We start from the raw sequence: 11,551 nt of genomic DNA, 5'->3' as shown, positions 1-11,551 counted from the left end.
TTCCCACCCTTTCCAGCCATTTTTGCTACATACAATACAACAAATAACTAAAAAGTTCACATATCATGAGGGTCAAGTTATTCTACAAAGGCTTCTAATTGTAAGAAGTGTAAGAAGAATTTATAGAGTGACAAGTGTCCAATAACCTAAAACTAAACCCACTACATCACCACCAAAAACCTAAACACTCACCCCCACCCCACCACCACCCAAAAACCTAACCCACCCCCCCCCCCACACCAAAAAACCTAAACCGCCCACCCCCCAGCCCCACCCCCCCCCCCCGGCAAAAAAAAAAACAAAAAAAACTATACCTCACCAAAAAACCTAAACCCCCCTCCCCCACCCCCACCCCCCAAAAACCTAAAAAAAAACCTAACCCCCCCCCACCCCACCCCCCAAAAACCTAAAAAAAACCTAACCCCCCCCTCCAAAAAAAAAAAACCTAAAAAAAACTAAACACCCACCCCCACCCAAAAACCTAAACACTCACCCCCACCCCCTCGGCAAAAAAAAATTTTTTTTTTTTAGGGTGGGTGATGTGGGGGGGGGGTGGGGGTTTAGGTTTTTGGTGGTGGTGGATGTTTAAGGTTTTTTTTTTAGTGGGGTTTTTTTGTGTAGTGGGTTTTTTTAGGTTATTGGACACTTGTCACTCTATTAATACTTCTTACACTTCTTACAATTAAGATCCTTTGTATTTGATCCTAATCCCATATCATGATATCAACGTTTATGAAAGTTAAAATCATTATTGAATAAACACTGTCTTGTTCATAGTCAAGATCATCAAGCATCATCTAGCGGAACCATCTCTCAGTGAGAATAAGCACAATGAAAGACCACGGGTTCAATTCCCAAGCTTTGTTGTGGCCTTTAAGCACATTGCAAAGCATTTGCTTGTAACCAAGAGTCTATCGGGCTCAGTAATGGCTAACCCTGATTCATCAATGGTCACTTGGACTATAAACGCGGCCAATGTGTTATGTGTCCATACTTCAGCGTTTATTATGTTACATTTCAACCGGGTCCATGTGACCATTAGTTCCAGCAAAATAAATTGCGCCTAAAAGCAGCACTTTAGAGGCTTCTAAAAGAGTTTTCTACACAAAACAAAGATTTCCAGGAAAATTCATATATTAGACAGTGGGGTATGGTGGGGCGGGGGGTTGGGGCATGGGTTGACATGTGGCTTGGGTGGGCTTCGCTGGGTGACCTACATTGAAGACGGTATGGTGGGGCGGGGGTTTGGGGCGTGGCCAGCCCAAATGCTATTTATTTTTAAAACAAAAAATTTAAATTTTTTAATAATGTTTTTTAAATAAAGAAAAATACATAAAAAAAATTCCTAGTGCTTGTAATATTTTTTCTTTATCTCTTCTCTCGTCTCCAACATTAGTTCCAACTCTTCACCTGATCATGGGCTGGGCTAGAAATTTCATATCATCTCGTCTTTGTTTCAGGGCATCCTGAGCTTCTTTGTTCTTCCGAATTTCGGCCCTTTGTTGTTGGAATACGTTGAATGTATCTAACTTGCTTATAATGTCATCCAACTAATCGCTGTATACTCCCCTACGCGAGCCTGAACTCCCAACTGAAGGCGATGCCATACCCGATCTTGATTTTTGAGCGCGCCTTTTTGCGGCATCTCTTCCGTATTCAGGCCGGTTTGGCGAATCATCCAGAAAGTCATCCAACTCGTGATCTCGTGCATCCGATTGGGCTTGGGACGAGGGTGTCCTTGACCTTTTTGGAAGACGGGCTAGGTATAGAATCGTCGGTGTGAGGGAAGTTAGTATACACACGATTCAAGAGATATGATGCGTAACCCGCCATATCAGGTATAGTAGAGTGTATTAAAATGGAGGAGGAATTGGACGATTGGGTGGTGGGCTAGGATTTTCTTGTAATGCCCACGGGTTGTTCGGGTCATAACCACGATTATGAGGATTCATTTTTCGTATTGTGGTTGAATGAGAATAGAGATGATTATAGAATATTGGAGTGTATTGTGATTGGATGTGGTAAAAAAAAAGAATAGAAGTGTGAGTTTTATAGTGAATTTTTTTTTAAACATAGTTGTTGGCCAACGACTAGTTGTTTTGGCCATTAAGAGCCCGCCATGTCATATTGATAGACCCACCCAACGCCCGGGCTGAAAGTCCCGCCCAAGGGGCCACGCCCAAACCCAAGCCCACCCGGGGTGGTGACTTGGGCGTTTATGGCCAACCTACGCCCAAACCCCCGCCCCATACCCCATAGTATTATAAAGGAATCGATACAAAGAAAATGTAAATAAGAAATAATTGTACCGAGATTCGAGGTTCGAGTTTCGTAAGGTGGGAAGCAACCTATAACCTTCAAGTTTAGAAATTTCCCGCTCTAGTTCAATACAAAACCCTCTTAAAAGTATACAACCACCACCATTCACCATCGCTTGGCACCCGGAGTTTGCTTCTGCCGGCGGCAGTCATTGTTTTCATAGTCTAAACTATTGAAATTAGCAATACAATCCTCAAAAATTACAAATTTTCAACATCAGTTTCTAGAACTAACGAAATCTGAAGCACATGACCTACAAAAATAAGAAAAAAAGGTTGCTAGAATTACCTTCGTTGTCAGAAAACATATATGCAGCCGATAAATCGGAACCGGGTTGTCAGAACCTACCTCAACCACCATCTACCGCCAGATGCTCGTCTCATTTGCCACCAATCTACTCGAGAATCCCACTGTCGGAACCCTAATCGGTGGATTTTAACACTGCACACCACACCGTCACAGGATGGGTTCATGGATTTGAAATCGAATGAAAGTAAAACCCTAGATCTGGTGAAATCCTCACAGATCTGTTCATGAGTCGCCGAGGGAGAGAGAGAGAGAGGGTTGATGAAGTTTAGTGAGAGTAAATCGAATGAAAGTAAAACCCTTGATCCGTGTGAGCTGAATATCAGTCGTCCAGATTACAATTCGTGTGAAAGAGTGAAAGAAATGGACGACTGAAGATGAATCAGTTGAAGGGTAAATTATGTTGTGTTTCTTGGTGCTTTAAGTATTGTACATTGTGCATTGAGGGTGTTTTAAGTACATTGCCAAATAACCATTCCTATCCTTCATATATGCTTATTATAGTAGTATATTGATGTGCACAAAATGCAACATATAAATTACATCAATTGTGGCGTAAACCTAACCCTTTTTTTAATACTAATGTTGGAAAAAGTGTTTTTTTGTCTTCCTTTTGTATTTTCAAGATTAAATGAGCTCAAATGAACAAAAGAAGAAAAAAGCAACTAAATCTAACATAAATACAAGAAAAGGAACAAACGTGGCATGCCCGACCCCCCGACAACATCTTCCCAAGCAAAATCAAGAAGACAGAAGGCTGAACACGCCCCGTGCTCAGTGAGCACGGGGGCATGCTCAAGTGTCAGCAGAAAAGACAAAGTTGTAGAAGCTTCCATCGCCCACCACGGGGCCGTGCTCAGCGGACACGGGGCCGTGGTCAACTATAAGATTCGCAGAATCCAGGCAAATCTTGATAGTACAGATACGCTTCTGCACACGGGGTCGTGCTCAGCAGACATGGGGGCGTGGTCAACTAATGTAGACAAACTGCAATTAATGAAGAAAGAGAGAAGGATGGACACGGGGCCGTGCCCAACGGACACGGGGCCGTGCCCGAGCTTTTGTTCAGCCTATAAATAGGAGTGCTTGGTTCACTTGCAACTCATCCCTTGGCACACCACCTCTCTCACACTTCACCCACCCCCCACCACCATCACAACACCATCATCCACCACCATCATCCATTGTCCATCATAGAGTGTGTGAGTCGTCTCGGGATCCAAGATTGATCATAAAAGTTCTTGACAATCAAAGGCCATGTTTGCCTAAGTCTCTTACATCACTTGGTGAAGACAAGTGTCTAGTGTAATACTTTTTATTTTAATCTTTTCGCACTTTTTACTTGGTTATGTATTAATGACTTTAATAACTAGTTTCTTATGTTGAAGGTGATTCTTCCTTATCGTTTGTCCGTGGTGTCTTGGCATTATTTTACTGTCTATATAAAATAAAAGATTTTCACCATTCATATCTCCACGGTCTATATGGAGGTATGTTGGCTACCTGGTCGGGGGTTAAGGGAACAGCTTGGTAAGAGTCTTGCCATTGTTCAGTGTATAGATCCTGCAAAGGACCTGGGTCAAATTTAGTAGGACCTCCTTCAATACCCACAGGTATTGGATGGCGGGGGTCCAAACTCTTTGATCCCTTCATAAGTTAAACTACTATTAATATTTTAACCCGGCTACTTAGGACTGTATCCCTGCTGACTCAGACTACTTAGCCGAGGGTAACGTCACCTTCAAAAGAGGGGCCTACCACAATATGCATTAATAACTTAATTAATTATCTTTCAATAATCCGACCCTTTAGGATTGTATCCTTGCTGACTCAAACTACTGGGTTGAGGGTAACGTCACCTTCAAAAGAGGGGCCTACTACAATAACTAAGATAATCTCTTAAAAAGTGCAAAAGTGCGAAAATAATCAAAGGTTACACTATACACGAGTCGGAGCCAAGTGATTCATCTTGTCTATCTGTTTTTACTTTTATTTTATTTTTCAGCATTTTAGTTAGTTTTATTTTTCTGGTTTAAAAACCTTTTTCTAACTTTTGATTTGATTAGACGTTGAGGATAAACCGGTACTAAAAGCTCTTGTGTCCTTGGACGACCTCGGTATCTTGCCAACACTATACTACGCTCACGATGGGTGCACTTGCCCATATGTATGTTTGGTGTTTGTAAAATATCGTGTTTTATAAATTTAAAACTTGACTAATGTGTAAAAAGGGCTTAAAATATACTTAATTCCATATACACACCAACCCGCATCAAGTTTTTGGCACCGTTGCTGGGGACACAAGGATTTTAAGAAAGTTAGGAATCAACGGCTTAATCGTTTTTTTCTAAATTTTTCTGTTTTTTTTAGGATTTTCGTAATTTTTCAGTTTCTGCAGAGCTCAGCACGGGCCGTGCCTGGTCGGACACGGGCCGTGCCCAGCATTGTCACTGGCAGTTTTTATTTTCCGAGTTACAGACAGTTGAGCACGGGCCCGTGTCGGTGCAACACGGGGCCGTATCCAACTCCCCAGTAACAGGGATCCGGAAAACAATCACTGTATCTCCGACAACAGGCCGTGTTCATCTGAGCACGGGGCCGTGGTGAACATTCTGACCAACGTTCTTTTCTGTTTTTATTGCAGGACTAGGAATCCAGGCGCCACAACTTTCTACGTAGTGTATGAGCTCCAGTTCTAGTAGAGACATAAAAGAACCTCTCGAAGAACACGAACGCTTTCTTAGAAAAAGACTTAAAGCTAAAAACCAAGAGAAAGCTTTGGGAGACCCACTTCCGATGGCGGACCAACATACCCTCATGGATTACCTACGCCCCACCGTAGGTAATCTCGGCGCCGCTATCAATGCACCGAAAGTCGAAGCCAACAGCTTCGAACTTCGGCCACATTTGATACAAATGCTTCAAAACTCCGCAACCTTCCATGGGCTTGCGGATGAGGATCCTTATCTACATATTACTAATTTCTTAGAAATATGTGATACCTTTCGGATCAATGGGGCATCAAACGACGCCATCCGCCTTCGTATGTTTCCATTTTCACTAAAAGACCGAGCTAAGGCTTGGCTTAATACCCTTCCAGTTGGCGCAGTAACCACCTAGGATGAACTAGCCCAAAAGTTTCTATATAAGTATTTCCCTCCTGCTAAAACGGCTAAATTAATGACTGAAATTAATACATATTCACAAGAGGATGGGGAGTCCTTATATGAAACTTGGGAAAGGTTCAAGGAGCTACTAAGAAAGTGTCCTCATCACGGTCTTGCGGTATGGAAACAAGTATCCACTTTCTACAATGGGTTGTTGCCACACACTAGACAAACACTTGATTCTAGCTCCGGGGGACTTTTAGGTAATCGTCGCCCAAATGAAATATATAATCAAATTGAGGAAATTGCTCAAACCAATTTTCAGTGGCACACTCCCCGAGGCAATAAATCTATTGCCCCGGGTGCCCATAAGGTTGATGAAAGCACTTCTTTGCAAGCCCAAATCGAGGCCCTTTCTTCAAAAATCAAAAAATTAGAAATGGCAAAAACGGTCTCGGTAATGGCTTGTGAAGGGTGTGGTGGGCCACATGAAAATTGGAGTTGTATGAAAGAATTAGATGATCAAACGGAAACGGTAAACTACATTGATAATAGACCTAGGCCGTCGGGTCCCCCAACGGGTACCTACAACCAAGGATGGCGTAACCACCCTAACCTTGGTTGGAGAGATCCCGGCAATAGTAGTAACCAACAAAACCAACGAACTAACTTTCAACAACCACAAACTTTTTCTCAACAACAAAGTGGACGAGAAAGGCTTGAAGATACTGTATCTCGCCTCATCTACGACACCGAAAAGAAGAACTCGGATCGATTTCAACAATTGGAATCGAATTTTAGAAATCAACAAGCTAGCATTCAAGACATTGAAAAACAATTAAATTAAATAGCTCAAAATTTCTCCGAGAGACCACAAGGCGCGTTACCAAGTAATACCGAAACCAACCCAAAGGCGCAAGTACATCTCATAACGTTGAGAAACCGTACCGTGGGTCCTGAAGATGCTCCACTTCCACCAACTGAAGGAAGCCAATCTAAACAACCAATTCCACCCGCGCCCCAACAAGAGAAGGCTTCTCCACCAATTCAAAGGCCGGCTAAGACTCCTCCGGTTCCATACCCCGGTCGGTTAATACGTCAAAAGACCGATGAGCAATTCGCAAAGTTCGAAAATTTACTAAAACAATTGCATGTTAATATTCCATTTATCGAGGTCCTAACTCAAATGCCTAAATATTCAAAATTTATGAGGGACTTCCTCACTCATAAAAGGAAAATTGAATCATTGCAATTAGTTAACTTAGGCGAAGAATGCTCCGCCTTACTACTCAATAAACTTCCGCAAAAGAAGCTTGACCTCGGAAGCTTCACAATGTCACACCCCCAAAATCCACCTGCGGAGTATCACCGCTTGGGAGCGTGACATGACCAGGATCAAGCCACCAATTATATCAAACATAGCATTTAATAATAATCATAGACATAATTGATGTTCAAAACCAAACATTGTATATGTAGCGGAAGCATTAAATGTAAAACCCAAAACATAAGTATCAATGTGTGAATGTAAAAGTGTTTAATAAGCATTCACGTGTTCCTGTCCACAACGACCCGCTTCTCCTCTGGTGCAAGCTCCAAGTATACCTAAGATCCTGCAAGGCATGCAGCAAATAATCAACAAACTAGTTGAGCGAGTTCACAGAAAGTAAGTTCATAACAGTAATGCGTAAGTTCATCTAGTGGTGAGGGATTCTCACGATTATCCTTAACAATGGGGGATTCCCATTATGGTACTTACTAGACTAGTGCAACCATGTGTTCTTCTTAAACCGAGAACAGGAATACGTACTGGGTTACGTAGGCTTTACGTAACGTGTCCTCCCGACCCGGGAGACAAATGGCAAATACTGGGTTACGTAGGTTTTACGTAACGTGTCCTGACTATCCTGAGGACGATGGTCTATAGTCTAGTGCATGCGTAATTACGAGTAATTCTTTCCAACATATCCAACCCAATTCCCAACCCGGGAATCCCATGCCTTGGCTGTGTGAACTCACCTTGGTTTGCTCGGCAGATACACAAAGAGGGTTTCTTGAACTAACAGTGATCAGTCACGTCCTAACAGGGTTATCATAGAAGTCAGGTTTTGACTCAAGTAATGCACGTACGTATCACATAAGTTAACAAATAACGTGCATGTAATAACCATGGCAACATGTAACATAGTTAACGAGCATAACATAACATATTCCAACTTGTGAAAATAGGAATTGGTCCAATATTAGTTTAAGTGATTCAACTACATGTGCGGCCCAATCATAACCCATAAGTGGGCTTGTACGGTCCGGCCTGTGTTGTGCGATCGGACAACCCAGCCCAACAAACCATCCGGCCCAGCTGTTAGATAAAACGTGTGACTTGTGCGATCCGGCAGCCTTGTGCGACTGGGCCAGCTTGTACGATCCGTTAACATTGTGCGACTGGGTACTTGGGCTGTCCGGCCCAATTCAGTTTGTGCGTTCGAGATTGGGATTGGGCCTAAAGTCCTTGTGCGATCAAGAACACCTTGTGCGACCAGGTGCCTTTGTGCGACGGGTCTGCTTGTATGTGTGGACATCTTGTGCGAACAAGATGCTTTGTGCGATTAGTGAACAATTTCCGAGATTCATGCTGTTCGGTTACAACCTATTATTGGTTTACATAGTTTCCATATTTTTGACAATTATCAATTAACACCAAACCCACAATTCAGTTAACAATATGTCGATCAAACAGAACAATTGCAACAATAATTTACATGAACCCTAATCTTAACATATGAACAAAACCATAACAATTTTATGAACATAAGCCACAAGATCCAACCTCAAACATACAAGATTTGCAAGCTTTCACATTGGCTATGGTTACTAATCATACAGCCGATTAACAAATTCCCAATCAATTACCATCATACAATACTCATCCGAATCATATCGCAGCCGAATGTATATATACTCATTCATCCGATTCTAGTTACGATCTTAACATCATCATTACATACAATCAAAACAATCCGAATAAACATGAAATCACGCATAAACAACATGTCATATATCAATACAAACAACAATCATACTAACCGGATTATGAATAGAAACAAGGTGATCCGAGTAGGAGATGCTCTTGCCGTCGGGTTCCAAGCAAACGAGAGAGAGAAAAAGGAGTCTAGGGTTGTTGTGTGTATTGTGTTTGTTAACAAATGAGAATTCCCCATCCCCAACTATGGGTTTACACGGCTAAGAGGAGTGGGCCGTAACCCATACCGGCTGCCCATGAGTCCCGAAAACAAGCTAAACGGCCCAAAGGCTTGTGCAAGTGATGTGTGTGTTGTGCGATCCTATACATACATACATACATACATACATACATACATACATACATACATACATACATACATACATACATACATACATACATACATACATACATACATACATACATACATACATACATACATACATACATACATATGATATACACTATGCACGTATCATTCGTTCAATTATATAATCAAGTTCACATAAGTACGTAACATCGTAACATTCATTAACTCAAAGTGTCATATAGGTACGTAACGTTACATCAAAGTGAGTCTAAAGTTCGAGTTGTCACATTATCCCCAACTAATTGGAAATTTCGTCCCGAAATTTGGTATGCACTCACTGAGGAAGCTAGGTAAGTTCAATCGTTCACTGGTTTTCCTGGGGTGTCACATCCTCCCCCCGTTGATCTGGAATTTCGTCCCGAAATTCCGAAGTAGTAGCTTCAGCCTCAGTAGTGGTTGTATTGGTTTCGAATAACTGGGGGTACTTTTCTGTCATCCTATCTTCGCGTTCCCAGGTGTACTCTGGGCCACGTTTGGAGTTCCAACGTACTCGAACAAGAGGGATTCTCTTGTTTTTGAGGACCTTCACATCCCGGTCCGTGATTTCTACTGGCTCCTCGACGAACTGCAACCGCTCGTCGATAGTGAGTTCTTTGAAAGGAATGATGAGGTTTTCATCTGATAGACACTTCTTTAGGTTCGACACATGAAAGACATTGTGAACTGCCCCGAGTTCAGCTGGTAGGTTTAGCTTGTATGCTACTTTGCCAATCTTTTCTATGATTTCGAATGGTCCGACGTATCGCGGATTCAGTTTGCCCCGTTTGCCAAAATGAACCACACCCTTCCATGGTGAGACTTTAAGTAAAACCCGGTCCCCGACCTGAAATTCCAAAGGCTTTCTACGCTTATTCGCGTAGGCTTTCTGACGGTCGCGTGCTGCCGCCATGCGTTGTCGTATTTGTGCAATCTTTTCTGTGGCGTCCACTACAATTTATGGGCCCGTAATCTGACTATCCCCCACCTCTGCCCAACAGAGTGGTGACCGGCATTTACGCCCGTACAATGCCTCGAATGGAGCGGCTTGAATGCTGGTGTGATAACTATTATTGTATGAGAACTCCACCAAAGGGAGATGCTTTTCCCAGCCGTTGCCGAAATCAATAACGCATGCCCGAAGCATGTCTTCAAGTGTTTGTATTGTTCGCTCAGACTGCCCATCCGTCTGAGGGTGATATGCTGTGCTCATGTCTAACCTTGAGCCGAAAGGTTTGTGCATCGCTTGCCATAGCTCTGACGTGAATCGTGCATCACGATCCGAAATGATGGATGTGGGCACCCCGTGCCTCGAAACAACTTCCTTAAGATAGACGTCTGCGAGAGTGGAGAACTTATCCGTTTCCTTTATAGGTAGGAAGTGTGCAGACTTGGTGAGTCGATCCACGATCACCCATATGGTATCATTCCCCCGCTGGGATCTAGGTAGGCCTGTGACAAAATCCATGGAAATTTCTTCCCATTTCCATTGAGGTATCTTAGGCTGCTGAAGTAGGCCCGCTGGTTTATGGTATTCAACCTTGACTCTCGCACAGGTCAAGCATTTGCCAACATAAGTGGCAATGTGGGCTTTCATGCTAGGCCACCAATAAGTAGTGCTGATGTCGTGGTACATTTTGTCCGACCCTGGATGTACCGAGTAGCGAGACTTGTGAGCTTCGTCCATCACAAGTTCGCGTAGACCGCCATAAAGTGGGACCCAAATACGCCCCGTTACATAGTAAGCGCCGTCTGCCTTCTGTTCCATTCGTTGTCGTGAGCCGCGTAAGGCTTCAGCTTTGACATTTTCGGGTTTCAATGCTTCTACCTGAGCATTTCGTATCTGTGCTGGAAGGCTAGACTGAATCGTAAGCTGTAGCGCTCGCACGCGCCGTGGTAGAGTGTCTTTCCGACTGAGGGCATCGGCCACAACATTGGCTTTGCCTGGATGATATTTGATGGCGCATTCGTAGTCGTTAAGTAGTTCAACCCATCTTCGTTGACGCATGTTCAAATCCTTCTGCTTAAGGATATGCTCGAGACTCCTGTGATCGGTGTAAATCGTGCACCTGGTACCGTACAGGTAGTGTCGCCATATCTTAAGCGCGAAAACAACAGCTCCCAGCTCTAAATCGTGCGTCGTGTAGTTCCGTTCATGAATCTTGAGTTGACGTGAAGCTTAAGCAATAACCTTGTCGCGCTGCATTAACACACATCCAAGTCCCCGAATGGATGCATCACAATAAACCACGAAGTCATCTGTGCCCTCTGGCAAAGAGAGGATAGGTGCGCTGCAAAGTCTATCCTTTAAGTGCTGAAAAGCAGTCTCCTGGGGCTCTCCCCAGCGATAGGTAACACCCTTCTGTGTCAGTAACGTAAGCGGCTGAGCAATCTTCGAAAAGTCTTTAATAAACCGTCTGTAGTAACCCGCCAAACCCAAGAATTGGCGTATTT

The 11,551-nt window shown here is 43.2% G+C and overlaps 1 non-coding gene across 1 annotated transcript; it reads right to left on the bottom strand.

The window, feature by feature from the left end:
- Positions 1-5,799: 5,799 nt before the first annotated feature.
- Positions 5,800-5,906, bottom strand: LOC118491781. Its single transcript, XR_004892226.1, has one exon. It is a non-coding gene; the product is annotated as a small nucleolar RNA R71 (small nucleolar RNA).
- Positions 5,907-11,551: the final 5,645 nt, after the last annotated feature.

This window comes from Helianthus annuus, chromosome 4 (genome assembly GCF_002127325.2).
Source record: "Helianthus annuus cultivar XRQ/B chromosome 4, HanXRQr2.0-SUNRISE, whole genome shotgun sequence".
NCBI classification, from domain to species: domain Eukaryota; kingdom Viridiplantae; phylum Streptophyta; class Magnoliopsida; order Asterales; family Asteraceae; genus Helianthus; species Helianthus annuus.
The sequence above is the reverse complement of the archived record's forward strand: the minus strand, read 5'-3'. Positions and strand labels throughout refer to the sequence as shown.